Genomic DNA, 6066 nt, shown 5'->3' with positions numbered 1-6066 from the left:
TGCCACCAGCCATACTGCTCGTTCTGTGCATGATTTCCTGCAAGGCAGGAATGTCAGTGTTTTGCCATGGCCAGCCTAGAGCCCAGATCTCAATCCCTTTGAGCACGCCTGGGACCTGTTGGATCAGAGGGTGATGGCGGTGATGCCTTGGTGGAAGATTGGGGTAAAATTTCACAGCAAGAACTGGCAAATCTGGTGCAGTCCATGAAGAGGAGATGCACTGCAGTACTTAATGCAGCTGGTGGCCACACCAGATACTGACTGTTACTTTTGATTTTGACTCAGGGCCACATTATTCCATTTCTGTTAGTCACATGTCTGTGGAACTTGTTCAGTTTATGTCTCAGTGGTTCGGTATTCCGTTTATCTGTGCTGGTACATTACCTGTGCTGTTAGGTCCTGGTACATTACCTGTGCTGTTAGGTCCTGGTACATTACCTGTGCTGTTAGGTCCTGGTACATTACCTGTGCTGTTAGGTCCTGGTACATTACCTGTGCTGTTAGGTCCTGGTACATTACCTGTGCTGTTAGGTCCTGGTACATTACCTGTGCTGTTAGGTCCTGGTACATTACCTGTGCTGTTAGGTCCTGGTACATTACCTGTGCTGTTAGGTCCTGGTACATTACCTGTGCTGTTAGGTCCTGGTACATTACCTGTGCTGTTAGGTCCTGGTACATTACCTGTGCTGTTAGGTCCTGGTACATTACCTGTGCTGTTAGGTCCTGGTACATTACCTGTGCTGTTAAGTCCTGGTACATTACCTGTGCTGTTAGGTCCTGGTACATTACCTGTGCTGTTAGGTCCTGGTAAAGGCACAGTGGAGCTCAGAGGGGACAGACTGAGGGTCACGGTCACACAATACTCCGGCCCTGGCTCCAGGTACCCAATCTTTGGGTTACTGGCCCAAAGCTCTAACCACTAGGCTACCTGCCGATCCCTACTGACAAATAAACTGTGGGTTAGAGATGGGAGATGAGCCCCTCCCCCTGAACCTGTGGGTTAGAGATGACCCCCCTCCCACTGAACCTGTGGGTTAGAGATGAGCCCCCTCCCCCTGAACCTGTGGGTTAGATGAGCCCCTCCCCCTGAACCTGTGGGTTAGAGATGAGCCCCCTCCCTCTGAACCTGTGGGTTAGAGATGAGCCCCTCCCCCTGAACCTGTGGGTTAGAGATGAGCCCCCTCCCTCTGAACCTGTGGGTTAGAGATGAGCCCCCTCCCCCTGAACCTGTGGGTTAGAGATGAGCCCACTCCCCCTGAACCTGTGGGTTAGAGATGAGCCCCCTCCCTCCGAACCTGTGGGTTAGAGATGAGCCCCCTCCCCTTGGACCTGTGGGTTAGAGATGAGCCCCCTCCCGCTGAACCTGTGGGTTAGAGATGAGCCCCCTCCCGCTGAACCTGTGGGTTAGAGATGAGCCCCCTCCCGCTGAACCTGTGGGTTAGAGATGAGCCCCCTCCCGCTGAACCTGTGGGTTAGAGATGAGCCCCCTCCCGCTGAACCTGTGGGTTAGAGATGAGCCCCCTCCCGCTGAACCTGTGGGTTAGAGATGAGCCCCCTCCCCTTGGACCTGTGGGTTAGAGATGAGCCCCCTCCCGCTGAACCTGTGGGTTAGAGATGGGAGATGAGCCCCCTCCCTCTGAACCTGTGGGTTAGAGATGAGCCCCCTCCCCTTGAACCTGTGGGTTAGAGATGAGCCCCCTCCCGCTGAACCTGTGGGTTAGAGATGAGCCCCCTCCCGCTGAACCTGTGGGTTAGAGATGAGCCCCCTCCCGCTGAACCTGTGGGTTAGAGATGAGCCCCCTCCTGCTGAACCTGTGGGTTAGAGATGAGCCCCCTCCCGCTGAACCTGTGGGTTAGAGATGAGCCCCCTCCCGCTGAACCTGTGGGTTAGAGATGAGCCCCCTCCCGCTGAACCTGTGGGTTAGAAATGAGCCCCCTCCCGCTGAACCTGTGGGTTAGAGATGAGCCCCCTCCCGCTGAACCTGTGGGTTAGAGATGGGAGATGAGCCCCCTCCCTCTGAACCTGTGGGTTAGAGATGAGCCCCTCCCTCTGAACCTGTGGGTTAGAGATGAGCCCCCTCCCGCTGAACCTGTGGGTTAGAGATGGGAGATGAGCCCCCTCAATCTGAACCTGTGGGTTAGAGATGAGCCCCCTCCCTCTGAACCTGTGGGTTAGAGATGAGCCCCCTCCCGCTGAACCTGTGGGTTAGAGATGGGAGATGAGCCCCCTCAATCTGAACCTGTGGGTTAGAGATGGGAGATGAGCCCCCTCCCTCTGAACCTGTGTTGGTGTAATTCTTAGAACGAGAGGTGAGTTTCCTTGAACACCGAGCGTGTTCTGGTGACAGGAAGTAGAGGGCAAAACCACACGTATCTACATCTGCGATACGAGGTAAACAACCCTTCAGAGAGGAAAAATGTGCCGGATTCAATTATTATTTTAGACAAGATACTGATCTGCTTTGTCATCCTCAGTCCTGGTGTTATTGTCAGGTTCTATTCAAAGAGAATGTGAGTGGGCTTGACCACATTCTCAGAACTAGCTTTCTTTTCTAGCTACATGTATCCTTTGACGTATCTCTACACTGTAAAACAACAACCTCCAAATGAAGTAGATACAGTGCACTCAGAAAGTATTCAGACCCCCTTCCCCACGTTACAGCCCTAACATGGATTAAATCACTTTTTCCCCCCTCTATTTCTACCAGGGGTGTGCCTGTCCTAGACTGCAGTGATTCAGTATTTTTGCCTTTACCACGTAACCAGCTGAAAGGAAAGCACTTACTCAGCAGCTACACTAGAAGGAAAGAAAAATGAAAGCACTTACTCAGCAGCTACACTAGAAGGACAGAAAAATGAAAGCATGGTACTGAAGTGTAAGTGTGAGCGTAGCTGAGGCTCTGAACTGTGAAGTGGGTGTTGGCAGGACTCCCTGAACCAGGCAGCCAGGTCAGAGTGTGCTCAAGGTTGAAGGAGACAATGGACACGTTGCTAATGGCTGGGAGCAGGCACACCACTGGAACATAAATATAGAGACTGGGAGATGCAGACAAAAAAATATAAAATGATAGTCACACAGAACAGGACACCAGCCAGAGAGACGGGTATTAAACAGGACACCAGCCAGAGAGACGGGTATTAAACAGGACACCAGACAGAGAGACGGGTATTAAACAGGACACCAGCCAGAGAGATGGTTATTAAACAGGACAGCAGCCAGAGAGATGGGTATTAAACAGGACACCAGCCAGAGAGACGGTTATTAAACAGGACAGCAGCCAGAGAGACGGGTATTAAACAGGACACCAGACAGAGAGACGGGTATTAAACAGGACACCAGCCAGAGAGACGGTTATTAAACAGGACAGCAGCCAGAGAGATGGGTATTAAACAGGACAGCCAGAGAGACAGGTATTAAACAGGACAGCCAGAGAGAAGGGTATTAAACAGGACAGCAGCCAGAGAGACGGGTATTAAACTGGACAGCCAGAGAGAAGGGTATTAAACAGGACAGCAGCCAGAGAGACAGGTATTAAACAGGAAAGCCAGAGAGACGGGTATTAAACAGGACAGCATTCAGAGAGACGGGTATTAAACAGGACAGCAGCCAGAGAGACGGGTATTAAACAGGAAAGCCAGAGAGACGGGTATTAAACAGGACAGCCAGAGAGACGGGTATTAAACAGGAAAGCCAGAGAGACGGGTATTAAACAGGACACCAGCCAGAGAGACGGGTATTAAACAGGACAGCCAGAGAGACGGGTATTAAACAGGAAAGCCAGAGAGACGGGTATTAAACAGGAAAGCCAGAGAGACGGGTATTAAACAGGAAAGCCAGAGAGACGGGTATTAAACAGGACAGCCAGCGAGACGGGTATTAAACAGGACAGCCAGAGAGACGGGTATTAAACAGGACAGCCAGAGAGACGGGTATTAAACAGGACAGCCAGAGAGACGGGTATTAAACAGGACAGCCAGAGAGACGGGTATTAAACAGGACAGCCAGCGAGACGGGTATTAAACAGGACAGCCAGAGAGACGGGTATTAAACAGGACAGCCAGAGAGACGGGTATTAAACAGGACAGCCAGAGAGACGGGTATTAAACAGGAAAGCCAGAGAGACGGGTATTAAACAGGAAAGCCAGAGAGACGGGTATTAAACAGGAAAGCCAGAGAGACGGGTATTAAACAGGACAGCCAGCGAGACGGGTATTAAACAGGACAGCCAGAGAGACGGGTATTAAACAGGACAGCCAGAGAGACGGGTATTAAACAGCACAGCCAGAGAGACGGGTATTAAACAGGACAGCCAGAGAGACGGGTATTAAACAGGAAAGCCAGAGAGACAGTTATTAAACAGGACAGCCAGAGAGAAATGTATTAAACAGCACAGCCAGAGAGACAGGTATTAAACAGGACAGCCAGAGAGATGGTTATTAAACAGGACAGCCAGAGAGACGGTTATTAAACAGGAAAGCCAGAGAGACGGGTATTAAACAGGAAAGCCAGAGAGACGGGTATTAAACAGGACAGCCAGAGAGACGGGTATTAAACAGGAAAGCCAGAGAGACGGGTATTAAACAGGACAGCCAGAGAGACGGGTATTAAACAGGACAGCCAGAGAGACGGGTATTAAACAGGAAAGCCAGAGAGACGGGTATTAAACAGGAAAGCCAGAGAGACGGGTATTAAACAGGAAAGCCAGAGAGACGGGTATTAAACAGGACAGCCAGAGAGACGGGTATTAAACAGGACAGCCAGAGAGACAGGTATTAAACAGGACAGCCAGAGAGACGGGTATTAAACAGGAAAGCCAGAGAGACGGGTATTAAACAGGACACCAGCCAGAGAGACGGGTATTAAACAGGACAGCCAGAGAGACGGGTATTAAACAGGAAAGCCAGAGAGACGGGTATTAAACAGGAAAGCCAGAGAGACGGTTATTAAACAGGACAGCCAGAGAGACGGGTATTAAACAGGACAGCAGCCAGAGAGACAGGTATTAAACAGGACACCAGCCAGAGAGACAGGATTTAAACAGGACAGCCAGAGAGACGGGTATTAAACAGGACAGCCAGAGAGACGGGTATTAAACAGGAAAGCCAGAGAGACGGGTATTAAACAGGAAAGCCAGAGAGACGGGTATTAAACAGGACAGCCAGAGAGACGGGTATTAAACAGGACAGCCAGAGAGACGGGTATTAAACAGGACAGCCAGAGAGACGGGTATTAAACAGGACAGCCAGAGAGACGGGTATTAAACAGGACAGCCAGCGAGACGGGTATTAAACAGGACAGCCAGAGAGACGGGTATTAAACAGGACAGCCAGAGAGACGGGTATTAAACAGGACAGCCAGAGAGACGGGTATTAAACAGGAAAGCCAGAGAGACGGGTATTAAACAGGAAAACCAGAGAGACAGGTATTAAACAGGACAGCCAGAGAGACAGGTATTAAACAGGACAGCCAGAGAGGCGGGTATTAAACAGGACAGCCAGAGAGACGGGTATTAAACAGGACAGCCAGAGAGACGGGTATTAAACAGGACAGCCAGAGAGGCGGGTATTAAACAGGACAGCCAGAGAGACGGGTATTAAACAGGACAGCCAGAGAGGCGGGTATTAAACAGGACAGCCAGAGAGACGGGTATTAAACAGGAAAGCCAGAGAGACAGGTATTAAACAGGACAGCCAGAGAGAAATATTACAGTAGAGCAAAATATTAGTACCAGAGATAATACACAAATCAAACATGTAATGAAAATGAGGTTTCAGAGAATACAAAGAATGAAGATAAGATACTGTAGATAACGGAAGCTGCTCTTTCCATGACATACACTGACCAGGTGAATCCAGATTAAAGCTATGGTCTCTTATTGATGTCACTTGTTAAATCCACTTCAATCAGTGTAGATGAAGGGGAGGAGATATGTTAATTAAGGATTTTTAAGCCTTGAGACAAATTGTGTATGTGCCATTCAGGGGGTGAATGGGCAAGACAAAAGATTTAAGTGCCCTTGAATGGAGTATGGTAGTAGGTGCAAGGTTTGAGTGTGTCAAGAACTG

The sequence above is a fragment of the Salvelinus fontinalis genome, chromosome 23 (genome assembly GCF_029448725.1).
Source record: "Salvelinus fontinalis isolate EN_2023a chromosome 23, ASM2944872v1, whole genome shotgun sequence".
Lineage (NCBI taxonomy): Eukaryota > Metazoa > Chordata > Actinopteri > Salmoniformes > Salmonidae > Salvelinus > Salvelinus fontinalis.
Note: the sequence above shows the minus strand (reverse complement) of the source record.